The 15,808-nt window shown below is 31.2% G+C and overlaps 1 long non-coding RNA gene across 2 annotated transcripts; it reads right to left on the reverse strand.

Moving 5' to 3' along the window:
- Positions 1-11,163: 11,163 nt before the first annotated feature.
- On the reverse strand, positions 11,164-13,458 carry LOC111993285 (uncharacterized). 2 transcript variants are annotated; one of them, XR_010625271.1, is made up of 3 exons: positions 12,937-13,420; positions 11,648-11,821; positions 11,164-11,494 (listed from the first exon to the last, which is right to left on the reverse strand). It is a non-coding gene; the product is annotated as an uncharacterized LOC111993285 (long non-coding RNA). The 2 variants fall into 2 exon arrangements; XR_002880943.2 differs by having other exon boundaries at positions 11,164-11,821; positions 12,937-13,458.
- Positions 13,459-15,808: the final 2,350 nt, after the last annotated feature.

A 15,808-nucleotide genomic window follows, 5' to 3' on the forward strand; every position in this document is an offset into this window, starting at 1 on the left:
TTGTAAGCAGTAGGTGAGGGCCCAGAAAAGGGGGCTTTTGTAACGTACGTGTAGGAGTCGGTTTTCTTAAATTTTGTAAACCAACAAGATGGTTTTCTAGACGTTTGATTTAAATATGATATGATAATAATCATTATGTGAGGTGACTACTAGTGAGGGCTTTTGTATTACACCTACTCTCTTGTTTGGGAGAATTAGGCCGTTTGATACAGTAGTTTAACAATATATTTTCGGTTTTTAAATATTATTGTACGTATTTTTATACAGTTTTTTTATTTATATGTATTTTTAAAAAATACAAACAACATTACTAAAATAATGTTACCAAACGACTCCCTAATTTTTTTGAATCCAATAAACTAATAAAAATAAGCTCTTTCAAATAATTATTAATGTGCCATTGTAAACCCTTCTTATTCTTAGGAGCTAAAATGATCATCGTTTATCATTATCATCTTCTATACGGAAAACTATCGTTTAAGTTATCTTTTTATGAGAACTTTCTCATAAAATGTGTAGGTTCTATGTATTGTGAGATAAATGTCTCATGAGATTTAAGCTTAAGGCCTTAAGAAAGCACCTCTATATATAGCTCCTAACATATTTTCATGGCCAGTTTATGTATAATCTTTTAAAGCATTAATTTTCTTAGTACAATCATACTTTTACACAAATGATTTGGAAACAAAATAAGCCCATCCAAATTTTATAAACCAACCGATAATATTCTAGACTTCTCATCAAAGAGGATATGATAATCATCGTGCATGAGGGAGTCTTATGAACATTCATATCATACTCCTTCAAAATTTAATTTAATTTTAATTAGAAATGTACTTTTTCTATTTTAGTTAGTCATTTTTGGATATACATATTTATTATAGCTAAAAAAGAGATGAAGAATTTCATTAATAAGTTACAATAACTCGTCTCATCTAGTGATTTAATGTAAAGATTGGAATATTTAACTATTTTATACCTAATATGATGGAGCAAGATTTTGTAGAAAACTAAATTAATGGCAATGCTCATGCAAATTAGGTCTGGTAAAGTTGGATTTGCACCCATTAACTCGCCCGAATTCAAAGGAAAAATATCGGTATCTATAGTAGTTTTTTTTTTTGGGCAAATAAAGGTTGAGTTGGGTTGACCCACAATTCAAGCAACTCAGCCCATTTTTAACACATAAATTTTTAGTTTTGAGATATTTTTGCTCTTTTCTTAAGTTTTTGCTCACTTTTCAAAGCAACTTGGTTGTTTACCCTTAGGGTGTGTTTGGATACTGCTTATTTTGTTGAAAACTAAAAACACTGTAGCAAAATAAATTTTAAATGTGTGAATAGTGTCGTGGGACCTATGTTTAATGAAAGTTTTGGTAAAAAAAAAAAAAAAGGTTTGTGGATCCCGTGAACAGTGCACGGGACCTACTGGAAAAGACCGAAACGCACTTAAAAAAAAAAAAAAAAAAGGTAGACGTAGACGCCATAATCAATATACAAACGGGTACTTAACATATGATTTTTTTTTCCTCTTTTCTTTCATTTCTTCTCTTAATTAGTATTGGAAGTAAAATTCTTACCAAGTATCGATCATGTCTTTTTAAATAATGTAGAAGTTTTAATTTGCACTCAAAGCTAGTTCCATGGATTTGAAGATAATATTTAATCCATTTATTAGATAGTCATAGTTATATATAATAATAAAAAGTAGTTCTTTATTGACCTATGTTCATTGTATACTAAACTTATATTAATTATGGTTTTGTAGATGAAATACTTACAAAATTACTTGCCAACTATGGTGCAATTCATTCTCAAAAAAAAAAAAAAAAAAAAAAAGAGAAGAAGAAGAAGAAGAAAGAAACTATGGTGCAATTTGCAAATATGAATATTTTTACTGTTAGATCTACAACTATCATTGAGTAGATTGTGCAATTCATATTAATTTTTTACTTTTTTTTTTATCCAACATGTTATATTATATTAAATATATATAGTTATCTTTGTAGTTAATCAAACTTTATTTGTATATTTTTTTCATAAACAAGTGCACATAAACGAGATTGATAATGTGATAGGGTCCGCATATATATATATATATTGATCTTTTTATATATTCTCTTATTCGTAATAAACAGAAAATAATATGATTATTTTTTTTTTTTTTTAGTTTTGTCTTTTGTTTTTATTTTTGTTTTTTTATTATTACAAATCAATGAATCCGTTTGACACGTTAATTGCAAATGCCCGGGGTTGGGGAGGGCTAATGATGAAAGGAGGGGCAGTAGTGTAATTTGATGTTTTAACAATGGGCAAAAGACACGTGTAGGGTGAGTGGAGTAAGGGAAGACACGTGGGTGGAGGTGGGGTTTTGATTCATAGCTATAGCCAACAACGCGATGTTGTTTAGGGGAGGAGAAATTCCAGAGATGGCCAATAGCAAGTCTTGAACATGTCCAAGTACCCATCAAGATGTCTTCTCAACTTATGGTCTCTCAAATTGAATTTTGGCATTTCTATTCAAATAATTCATATGCTCCTATGAGAAGTTCCAATCTTGTACCCAAAAAGATCCATCACATATGTGGCTTTAATTTTATTACGAGGAATAAAAGTATTACACATTTTTGGTACATGTTACTTTTGCCAACCCAATAAAGAGACTCTATTTCAATGTTCTAGCTTTTTGTTTTTGTTTTTTTTTCTCTATCTAGCTTGATTAACTTAGTTAAACAATAAGTCATATGCATGTTGCCTTGTAGTTCCTTATTGGAATTGAATATTATTCATCTTTACTATTGAGTTTGTCCATAATACTTATTTTTCTTTTTATCTGGATAAGGTTCGTCCTTAATTATATATATATATATATATATATATTCACCAATGCTGTTAATTATAAGCATTATTTTTTGATGCAGTTTGTATCCTAGGACATTTGATGGTTAGATGATTTTTAATTCATTGCAGGTGAATCTCAAAACTTATCTTGGCTAAGTATATCTCAAGTATATTCAACTATAATTAGTATTCCAAATCATGATGACATGGATATCTTAAATTTATGAGTCTAATTTAAGTAGAATATATTTTTTTTTATCCCCAATCGGTGCAACTATTTTGCATAAACAAATTTATATTTCCATGCTTTACACAATGTCTAACAAGAGAATAAGTTCATCCACTCTACCAAACTATTTGACCATCAAATTCATTTATTTAGTAAAGCAATGTGTCACTATCATATTGCTTTTCTGAAAACAACTCAATATTAAGAAATTAAAAAAAAAATAGATAAAAAGCGTAAAGAGATAACCATTCATTTCTCAAATAATCAAACTGGTAATCAATACAAAATAGGGCATGTGTACTCACATAAGTACAAGACACAAGTCGGAACCAGTTCCAAGCGAATCCAATATTATGTATATGTCCGCTAAGAACTAAGAAGCACGTGATCTTAAGTTTGTGACCGTTGGATACATCTGAGAATCAATAACTAAAATCACCATTCACCAGAATATTTTAGCCAAAAAAAAAAGAAGAAGGGTGGGTCATAGGCATAGAAATGGAGAATAAAATCAGGAACAGAATGACAAAACTGTCATCTTCTTTCCCTTGTCCCTTGGGGCCCAAACTTTTGCAGTGCTAGATTATATGATATATATGTGTGTGTGTGTAAGTGTGTTGCTAGATTTTATTGCCTACAGAGAAAAGGCATGGACTAGGAAGTTTGGCAGGCTTTGAGTGTTGCATTATGCAGTGTAATTTAAGTTATAAATAGCGTGGAAATCTCCAATGCTTAAAGGGTCAAGGGTGTGCAGCATGATAGTTTCTGAGTCTTTCAGTAAAAGAATAATAGTCTCTTTTGATGAATCTCTCACCTGACCATTTCAAAGATGGAAAAAAAAAGTTGATTTTCCTGATGATATGATTAGTAGTGTCCCCTTTTTTGTTGTTGCTAAATGTATGTTGTGGGCCCGTTGAACCTCAAGGGATAAAATTCTGGGCATTTTCGAAGAAATAAACCTGTTTTAAAAATCTCCCCAACCCCACCTAAAATTCAGATATGATTTGATAGGAAGTTTGGAATATTTTTTGTTTTTGGAAATTATATCTATATACAAAGCTTAATTATTAGGTTTTTTATTTTTTATTTTATTATTATTATTTTTTTTAGTATAGTAATGTGGAGAGAGAATATGTTGGTGGAAAATGCAAATAAATTCATGTGTTGTCAATAATTGCAAAATAAATTTTTTTAATTTAAATATTTTATAAATGAGATTATTATTAGTATTTAGGGGTGGCAAATGAGTTTAGATCATGAGTTGTGGCTAAATGAGTTCGAGTCATATTCAGATCGACACGACTGTTTATAAAAGGAATAGTAACACATATCAAACCTATTTGAAAATAAGATGATATATAAAATTTGGCTCCTAGATCCTCAAATAGTCATCCACAAAATACTAAGGATCTAAAGAATTCAAGGTTTATTTATTTATTTTTATTTTGTGAAATATGGTGATGATTTTTATATATTAATGAGAACTAGTTCACTAGGCCATGAGCAATCTTGATACATAAAGGGAGGACATTGGGTTTATTCTTTCACTCTAACACTTTGTTCTTTTCCGTCCTGGCCAAAAGATCAGCATATCTGTTAGCTTCATAGAAAATATTGTGTGTTTGTGTGAGTGCACTGTCCACTACCAACAAAGCCGGTTGATACATAAAGGGAGGACATTGGGTTTATTCTTTCACTCTAACACTTTGTTCTTTTCCGTCCTGGCCAAAAGATCAGCATATCTGTTAGCTTCATAGAAAATATTGTGTGTTTGTGTGAGTGCACTGTCCACTACCAACAAAGCCGGTTCTTGTAATCTCCTCTTTGGCTATAATATATATGTGGCACTAATATACTATTACAATTTTTGTTTTTAGAAAAAGAAAGCATATAACTGAAATGTTAATGGAGAAAGTAAACATACTAAGTCAATATCATATATCAAGTTAATGAGTGGATATCATATAGGAGCTTGGTGGGACTAACTTTGATAAAGGAAAATGTGAATTATATGGCACCTACCAATACCATAAGCTTAACTTTTTACGAAAACAAAAAAGGTTGCACTTTCCTCTCTTAACTATGGTGTAGTTGCAATGTTCCTTTAAATTTATGGTTGTTAAATAGCACTTTGCCCTCTACCAATAAGATTTTTGTTAAATTTAACCCCAAAAAAAAAAAAAAAAAACAAATTTTGTCATATTTTTCTAAAGAAATGGGATAAAAGTGCTTATTATTAATAGTTAAAGAGAGACATTGCTCAATTTTAATGGATAGTAGACATTAGAACTACACCATAATTAAAGGGGAAAAATGCAATTAACACTTTTTGTTTTCATACTATATTATACACATACACACGGTAGATTTAAACCTACGATATTCTCTCCACGATGATTGTTTTTATCATCAAACTAAGACATCAATTCATTTTTAATGTAAATGGGATTGAAACCTAAATTCAACAATAATGTACTTTACTAATTGAGTTAACTCGAATCCATATTGTGCTTATAAACTCTATGAATCAACCTAGGTGTTTCATGTTGTATGGCATACTTTCTTTCTCCAAGTGGCATTATAAATACATCAAAACTATTAGGGTAGTGCCTTCAAAAAAGAAAAGAAACAAAACATGTTGTGTGGCATACTTACTTTCTCCAATTGACAATATAAATACATCAAAACTATTAGTGTAGAGCCTTCCAAAAAAAAAAAAAACTATTAGTTTAGTTTGCTCTAAGTGAAACTCTATTATCAAAAATTTCAAGAATTTAAAATATTGTTTGACAAATTCGATTAATAACTATTTTAATAATTTTTTTTACATTTTTTTGGCTTGACAAAAGTTCGGTTTTACAAGATGTGTTTTCACCAAGTAATTTTATATCTTTTTATTCTNTAAAAAAAAAAAAAAAACTTGTTAGTTTAGTTTGCTCTAATGAAACTCTATTATCAAAAAATTTCAAGAATATTTAAAATATTGTTTGACAAATTCGATTAATAACTATTTTAATAATTTTTTTTACATTTTTTTGGCTTGACAAAAGTTCGGTTTTACAAGATGTGTTTTCACCAAGTAATTTTATATCTTTTTATTCTTTTATTATTAGAATACAATTTCAATTAAAGTATTAAATTGTTTTTCTTACTATATATTGATTTCTATTTATTGATACGTGTGTGGTACGGATATAGTGCCAATAAGTTGTAAATGATTCTATATATATATATATATATATGTGAAGGCCCTTTGGCGTTGAGCTAGGGTAACAAGTCATGAACAATCGAAGGCCGTGCCACTAACAGCACTTTTCACTTTATTATGATTATATCTAATTATATCTTGTGACTGAGAGAGACAGATTCATGGTTGAAACTTGAAACTTAGAAGAAAGATGCGAAGTCTTAAGTAAGTGCGGAGTGGAAAACCGTCCAAAGTGGGGGAGTGAATGTTTGCTTTTTGAAGAAAGTTGAGGTTTTTGAAATGATGTTTTTTGACAACTTATTCTCTCTCTCTCTCTCTCTCTCTCTCTCTCTATATATATATATATATTATATTGTTGGAGCTGCCTTTTTCCCTTTGAATATTGATTTTTCATAATTTGACTTCACTATATATCATACATACAATATATATAATAACTGAGATATATATAAGGTCAATGGGTATATGAAACACGCATAAATAGACAAAAACATTGACCACTACTGGTTGAGAGTTGAGACCTGGTCGTCATTTGAAAACACAATAACTAGCCACATTGGTGCAGCCTGTTTCCTCTCTTTTTCTCCTTCACCATGCGTGGGAGACCAATTCTTTGATAGATTGTAAGTAAAGTTTGCTTGTTTCAAAGTGGGTTGGTGTATTTATTTATTTATTTTATTAACATATTCCAGTTTTAGACTTTTCTAACATAGTATAATGTTGTTTACAACTAAAGACATCAAACATTTCTACTTAGGTTCCTCCTGCAATGAAAGGTGTGGTTTGTGGGTTCTTGTTCTACATCTCATTTGGGATGTTTTGGAACAGCTAGCCTTGTCTTACAAAATAGCTTTTGAATTATTGCAAATTTTATGATTGAGTCCGCCCCACTTTGAATTTGGGCCATTATGAGTTTATGACCTCAATTTTATGTTTGAGAATTTAAAAGGAAATTCATAGGGGGGAAGGGGGGGGGGGGGTTGGGAAGATAAGAGAAATAGTTATCCCCTTTCTTTTTGTAGATTTTTTTTAAAAAAATAATAAGCAGTAAAAGATAGAAGATTATATCTGCCCTTGATTATTTATTAAATGAAAAGGAAAGAAAATAGTAAGATATTATGGACATCGACAAATATATAATTTTTTTTAACGAATACATCAACAATTATATAGAGATAAATGGTAACTACAATTTTTTTTTTAATAGAAACAAACATAAATAGGGAATCGGAGAGGATTATAATATGAAAGCACACTACAATCTCTACTAAAACATTATGGAAAATTTTAAGGGAGATAAATGTTAACTATTAAAGAGTACTAACCTACCACCGTGCACTCTTGGTGTTGTGGGTCACTCAAAAAGTATAAGTGTTTGTGGGGTGTGAGAGATAATGATCAATATTCAAGTCTCCAGAAAGGAGCTTCACACACATATATACTTAAATTAGGCTAAAGTGGAATTTCTATCTTGTATCCCATAAAAATAAAAAATAAAAAATAAAAAAAGAGTAGCCTCATCACACGCACATTGTGGTACAATGAGCCTTTTTTTTTTTTTTTTTTTTTTCTATGTTAACTTTTTTTTTTTTTTTTTTTTTTTAATTTTGGATAAGTTTGTTTTGAAGATATGGATAGAAAAGTTTCATATTTTGTAGACATTTTAAGTGGAGTTGGAGATATACATTTACTGAGTTGTTCTCAAGTTTTATTCCTATTAAACCTAAAGTTTAGGAGTATTTCTGAACCAAATAAAAGTCCAGTTTAAAGAGTGAAATCCTCTTATAAATAGTATAGATGATAAATTGATAAAAGCAAAGGGAAAGCACTACCAAAAAAAAATTGATATAATTTGTCTTCAAATTTCCCTAATTTCAGAAAATTGAAAGATAGAGAGAGAATTTTGAAGGAGTATGGTATCTTTTAGGGCTTGTTTGCATTGAGGGAGAGTAGAGTAGAGTTTGCCAAAAATTAACTAATTTTCGGACAACTCTACTCTACTTCCCTTCAATCCAAATAAACCATTACAAATCCCTCAAATATATATCCAACCAGGGCAAAGGATGCCCTTTTGATGCTACTCCTCTTCCCACCCGGCCCAATCATACCTTAGCTTTACGAAAGATGCAAGGACTGACTTGATCTGTCCTAAGTCATTCAAATTTCATTCTGGCCCAATGAGCCTAATTGGAAATTTCATAGGGTTTGTGGGAGGTTTTTAATCAGGCTGGGCCAAAGGAGAACTCATAAAAGATGATATTATTAAAAATGTAAAAAAGCTGTTCAGTCAGTGGGATGTTTGATTAAAGTTGAAAAGTTATATTCTGGGAATAAAAAAAAATTAAAAGGAGAACCAAACTTGGCGAATTATACCAAATAGGATTTTGTGGAATTTGAAATTGAAAAAGGAGAACCAAACTTGTTAGGCTCATTTATGCGTATGGCATAGGCCTCAGTTAATTACAAAGGGATAGGCCACAGATTAGAATATAGAAATTGGCAAAGTCCAATAACCATTAGAACGACTCGATTAGGCTTATTTCAGTCTGCGTATATGGGCAATTGGGCATTAAAGAAGGCTAGCCCAAAGATCTGGACATGAAGAATAGGCAAACCCAGAGCACGATAATTTTGCATAATAATATTAGAAGGTTCATACTGTAATCAGTACTCTAAAAATATACAGTCAATTCAATAATAATAATAATGAATTAAAATGGAATAAAAAAAAATTGTGCTGTCAAATTTACTAATATAATTCGGGCAAGATTACTCAAAGTGCGATGAATAAGATATAATAAGCATCATTTAGATAGAATGCCCAAGTAAATGCAACTCATACCAATTCACCCTTCAGATGGTAGAATATCCATGCAATGCATTATGTATAGGTCATAGTTATTAAGTTCATATCAATCCAACTATTCAAACCGGTAAATCGGTGACTCAATAGTCAATACTAAACTGATTCAAATATTTAATTAGACTGTTTCAACATATGACCTGGTCAAACCCAATTAAACTTGATAAGTTCTTTGTAACCCATTTAACCGGATATGTTCTTACAAATGTCGGGGTTTTTTCATGTAGCTCAAATCACTTGTTTGTCTAATTTTTATAAATAGTTTAACATGTTGGAAAAATAAAATGATATATTAAGGAAAGAAATCAATGAATACAATATCTTTCATGATTTATTTACTATTATTTTTATAAATGTATATCCTAATTTATTTACAGTTGTTAAAGTAATTATAAGCTTTCTAAAGGTTTAAATTATTTTATTTCAATTTTTTTTGAATTTCTTTCAAAATACTTTTATCTAAATGAATTATTTCTACTTATATTTGTGTTGATATTCTTAGGAAAAGTCTACAATTCCCAAACAATTTTTTGTGGGTATGGTACATCTTATAGTTAACCTAGTATAACAGGTCACCATAACATTATATTAGATGATACCAATGTCACATGGGTAGTACAGACGTCATATATGATAATAACTATATCATATTTGATGGTAATTTTTAAATTTAGTCACATTAGATGGTATCAATGTCACATTAAATAATACCAATATCACATATGACGATAAACATATCACTTTTTATGATAACTTTATTCTTTAGTCTCATTGGATAGTACCAATGTCAAGGTGGACTATTGGTAGTCCACCCGCTAGGGTGACAAGCCCTATGTCCATTGACTCTTCTGTTAGTACAGTATAGGAAGTCCTTGTTTTAGTGAGAGCTTAGTACCAAGGTCACATAAAATGATAAGTACATCACATTTGATGAAAACCTTATTTAGACCAAAAAAATAATAATAATAATTGGTGCCTAGAATTGGATTTGATGGTGCAAAGGACCCATGATTGCACATTCAAAGGAGATTTGGAAGAATTGCAAGAATAAAATTAGATTAAACTCTAAATAGCACTGGTGCAGTGCCAACCAAATATTCTTTAACACTTAAATTAGCTCAGAATTACCAAAATGTCTAGTGTAGAAAAGTATTTTATGGGATTTCTCACATAGCTTGATATGGTGACATTTACGGTTAATTTATATAGGATGTTTGGCCATTACTTGTATGATTCTCGTCATTTCCCTTCGTTTGGGCATGGAAGGCATCATAGTTGTGATTATGGGCAGATATTTGAGGATTTGTGTCCACGTTTAGGAGTGGTGTGTTATTTATTGGTGAATAGAATGCACTGGTCTAGGAGTCCAAAGAGGCAAGAGGTTAAGGTTACCAATCAAAATGGACTTCAAAATTTGAAATTCCAATCACAGGCTTAGGAAAAAAGTGAGATCAATGCTACCATGGATTCCACTATAAGTGGCCAGGCTTCATTAATTGTACTTATACTATAGGAATAATCAATTCAGCAGATATGTATAACCTATGTCGAAGCTAATAATATGAGGTCCTTAGCTTCCCATTCAATCCAATTGTTCGATCGAAGTCTTCAAAACTTTTTGAAGTCTTCGTCAAGTGTAGTAGACAGTAGACAGTAGACACTCACACATAATTCATAAAAAGTAGTGGCAGTAAGGGCTTTTATAGTAATTCACAAAACTTGAATAGATGTTCTCTCTTTCTCTCTCCTTGGAAATCATTGTAAAGCGACTCTCAAAAAGATTATGATTATTGAGTAAAAAAGTAAGCAACAATGGCTTTCGACTTTATGTTTGCAAATGTCAAAAAGATGCAATTTCCCAAAAGGAAGTTCTTTAAGAGACAGCATTCAAAGTTTCATACAATCCCTTTTCAACGACCATGAAACGTGACAATAAAGGATTTACCATTACCCATCCCATATCAAGTAATAAATACTTGAGATATTGATTTATTCACTCAAGAGTCAAGACAATGTACATATTAAAAATAGCATCAAATTTAAAGAAAAATTTACACATTCACTTCAGTTAAATTTTGATATATGAACCATATTGTTTAGAATATCAAAATGCACAAGATTGAAAATAATGATAAAGTCATTGAAGGCCGCAGCTAGCACAGCAATTTTGAGAGACAGAAAGAGATGTGTAGGTTATGTCAAAGGTAGAAGATAAGTGCGTGTGAGAAAGAGAAGTGGTCATACGTGTTCCCTATGGCCCTAGAGACCTAGGACCTACCTCTTTCGCCATTCTTTTCTAATCAACTATTTTGTCTTCGTATTTATCTGAGAGCTTCTCTTCCACACCTGTGCTCCTGTGAGACAAGCAAGATTAAAGGGAAAGTAACTAATAAGAAAGAAGGTACAATTACAAACACTAAATCCAGAACTGATTTCACAACTGAATGTGAGAATTGATGTTCACATTATTGTACGACAAAAGCTCAAATATAGGGGAAAAAGTTTACACTATTCTTCAACTGGCATGTGTCTTTTAACCTGCACAATGCTCCAGGTTCATGTCAAGCCAAACCCAATTGAATGGCTTTTCATGCTTACCCTTTTACTTCCAGAATCCAGTGAAGAAGGGAGTCAGCTTATCATTTGGAATGCTTCTGTTCTCAAAATCTGAGTGTTCTTTTCTGAAACCATATATCAAAGGGGGAAAATCCCATGAAGAGAGGGAGGGATTTTGAAACAATAAAAAATGACCAAGTTCTTAACATTAACGCTAAGAGACTTGTAACTCAACTAACTCTTTTACACATATTTATACACATACAGCTATGACTTTGTAAAAGTTTTTGTATTTTAGCCTTGTGCTAATATGAGTAGTGTATGAAATGGTAAGCTTATAAAGAAAGGGAATATGCAAAAAAGGAAGCTAATAGTTATTGTGACAACAAAAAGAGGAATTGCAAAGTTACTATTTTGATCCTAATTCCGAACCCAAAAGCCTTTGATATAACTGAATTTGCTCTGTACAATATCTAATTAGAATTTGTCAAGACAAAACCTCATTAAGCATCAAAAGCAAAACTACATAATCAAAGTGGCAGAGAATGCAAAGCTTTTCATAATCATTCAACACCATAAACTTAAAGATTTATAGAGGTGTCAAGGTCAGAATGAAAGACCAAGCTTTGACCATTATGTTTTCAAATAAGTAAAAATTATGGACTATCATTAGCTTGCTTCTTTACCTTAGCATAATAGCCTGTACTTTTTTTTTTTTTTAATGATAGATTTATATTGAGATTAGTGCCAAAATCTAAACCGTGAAACCCTAGGGGAGCAGGGGGCCGGTGAGGAAGAAGAAAAAGGAAGAAGGTGGAAAAAGAGAGGGGATTAATGTTTAGCAAAGTTCAAAGCCAGATCTGGAAAATGGCAGAAACAGACAGATCAGATTCTGAAAGCCATCATGACTAAAATCTATCTGATGATGAACCAGAAAAAAAAAGAAAAAAGAAAAAGGGGGGTGGCGCTTAGATGGATAGAGCCTTAGACTGACAAAAACACAATCATAACTTGATAAGATAAAAAGAAAAAGAAAAAAAAAAGGAATAGTGATGATGAAACTTTTTCAGCTCTCCCCACACAACAATGTAATAAAAATAGTCAAAATACTCATCATTACACCAATCTGCACATAACAAACATCCTTAATTGTTCAGGAAACAAAAAACCATATGATTAAAAATACTCTCAACAATTCCCCAAAATAATTACTTTTAAAAAAACAATTAAAAAGACAAACCTTTGAAAGTAGCCCATGATTAATTAAAGGCTTGGTAGGTAAATGGAAGCATAAAAATTGGGGGGAATGAAGCCTGGTCCGACGACACTAAAACATGATGATGAGATTTGATTTTTTTTCTTCTTAGGATCAAATAAAAGTGTCCTCGAGCCAGACAACATTCCCCTCAAAACAAAAAGCTTCCCCATCTATCTTCATCATCATCATCATCTGAGGAAGAGAGAGAGAGCGTGTGTAAACGCGTCTCTTTTGTGTTTCTCTGTAGTCTTATCCCCCAAGAGTGTCGCCTATCTTTAAGGGGGGATGAGAGAGAGAGAGAGAGAGAGAGAGAGATAAGGGGGGGTAGAATTCTAATTCTGATGGTGGTGTTGATGGATGAGAATGATATGTTATGGTGTGTGTGGGAGTGCTATAAGAAGAGTGAAAAAGAACACAAAGCCAACGTTAAAAAAGACAAAAGATTGATGCAGTCTCTACCCTACCAACTGGCTTCTCACTTCCAGAAAAGACCACGACCCCATGCACACACACACTCTCTCTCTCATTAATATTCAAATTTAGCAATATATGTATATATATATAGTTTATACTTTATACTTAACATAATGCACATACTTTTACACACAATTGGAAAAGCCATTGAAATTACAATTTTGACAACCTTTTTAATTATGTGTAAAATGTGTATATTAAAGTGTGTATAATAAATATTACTCAAAACAATTTTCAGCGAAGGATTTGGTGGAAGTACAAGCTCCAACTGCAAAAATTTGTGCTACAAAAGTGAAAGTTGTAAAATCAACCATTAGATTTGAATGTATGATGGGTTGATGATGATTTGATGATGGTGTCATATATCAAACATAACTAATGGGAATGTATTTATATGTAGGCTGGGAAATATTATAAGACCCCTTTTGGACCGTTGGGTTTTTGATAAATGCAGAGACTCACAGTAATAGTAAAAAAATTTATAGGTATAAATTATTGAGTGGAAAAGGAATCAAAGTAAAGGAGGCTAACAAGTGAGTCAGAGGAGTGGTTGGGTTTTTGAGCTGCCCGATAATAGAAAGCTCATTTAATATTTTGCACCTTTTCGTTGTTTATTATACTAATAATAAATTTGGATTATTAAAAGTGAAAAATATATATATGATTGTATTAATTTTTTTGGTGAAAATAAGCGGATCCTCGTCTGGCGTGTCGCTTTGGAGCAGGGCGATGAAATCGAGGCGATGACCGACAGATGGGCCTCAAGGGTCCACTCCATGCTTTTCACTTCTCGCCTTTTTTACTTATCCCGCCATCCCAATTCCTCGGCGACTTTTCTGCGTTACATCCCAGCGGAAAAACTAAACTATCATATATTCTTTTTTACTTTTTACTGCTTTAGCATAAAAGAAAAAGTTAAACTTTTTACTGTCTCTTGTTTGACTAGTGCTGTCCTGGATGTTTTATAAATTGATGCGTTGTCGATCATAAGTTGGCAATAAACTTTTTACTGCATGATCTTATAAATTGATACGTTATCAATTACAAATTAGCAATTCAAACACTCATTTATGAGACGGTTGATTAACATATCAATTTTTAAGTTTTATTTTGTAAAATTTGTAATATATGTAATATTTTTCTTAATGTTTATCAGAATAATTCATGAAATTTATATTTATATATTTCATATGATTTTGAGATCTTATCATTTTATTGCAAAAAGTAAAACTTTTTAAAGCAAATTTCAAACTCACACTTGGTATAGCTCCATGACAATGGGTTTGGACGGAAATAGAGTAGATGAGAGTAGAGAAAAGGAAATGGAGATGTTTAATTAACATTTTAATCTTTTTAAAGGGAATGGAAAAGGGGTTTAAGGGGATTTGGAAGGGTCTTGCCCTCCATCTCCCATTTCCTTTTTATAATTCGATTCTTGAGGATGAAGGGATTTGAACTGTCGATGAAGCCATTTGAAACACTAGGAAATGCCAAAACCAAATTTGCTATAAGGCTTTTGATCCAAATCAACTTGTTTCTAATTCACTTAAATTGGGAGAATTTGGAGTAAGCAGTTTCCTACATTAATAAATTTTAAGTTATCAAATTTGTCATCATAATGCCAATTTATATATATTTATTGCAATTGAACAAAAGAGGTTTATAATTGTCAATTTATATGATATCTTATCATCTTCATCCCTTTTTTATTTTATTTTTTGATAATTCACTAGTATGGGGACAAGGGATTTGAACCCTAGATGTTTAGGTTAAAAATATCATAACGTATCAGTTGAGCTATATAATGTTCTTGACACTTTCATTTTAATTTCTAAAACATGGGGACAAAGTGATAGATATCTATTCCTCCTCCATGCTTAATTTTTGGAACATCCAAATAAAGGGAAAGGGTAAAGTCATAAAACATTCACCTCCACTCTTCCCTTTTTTCCCCCCTATACCCTCTACTCTCCTTTTTCTCCAAACTTCCAAACACAATGTGCCTTTTGTATCTTTTTTTTTTTTTTATGGGACTTTGTATCTTAATTAATACAACATAACCATGTGACTAATTAATCTTTCTTTTTGGAGAAAGATGTGACTAAATGTTAACCAATGCCCTAAGGGAATTGGTTTATGAGTTTATTTTAGAAATATTTTATTAGGAAAATAACAAAATAATAAATGATGTTAACTGTTTTTTATATTTTCCATAAAAGTGGTATTAAAATTTTTTTATTATGATTTATTAATAATTACCCTAAGAGTATTTGTTAACATGACTCTTAACTTATTAGCTAGTACACTTTCTTTTGTATAATTAGGGAGCATAAGATGCCTAGGTTTTACATTTTTATAAAAAAAAAAATTGAGAACACAA

This window comes from Quercus suber, unplaced genomic scaffold, assembly GCF_002906115.3.
Source record: "Quercus suber isolate HL8 unplaced genomic scaffold, Cork oak 2.0 scaffold_550, whole genome shotgun sequence".
Taxonomy (NCBI): Eukaryota; Viridiplantae; Streptophyta; class Magnoliopsida; order Fagales; family Fagaceae; genus Quercus; species Quercus suber.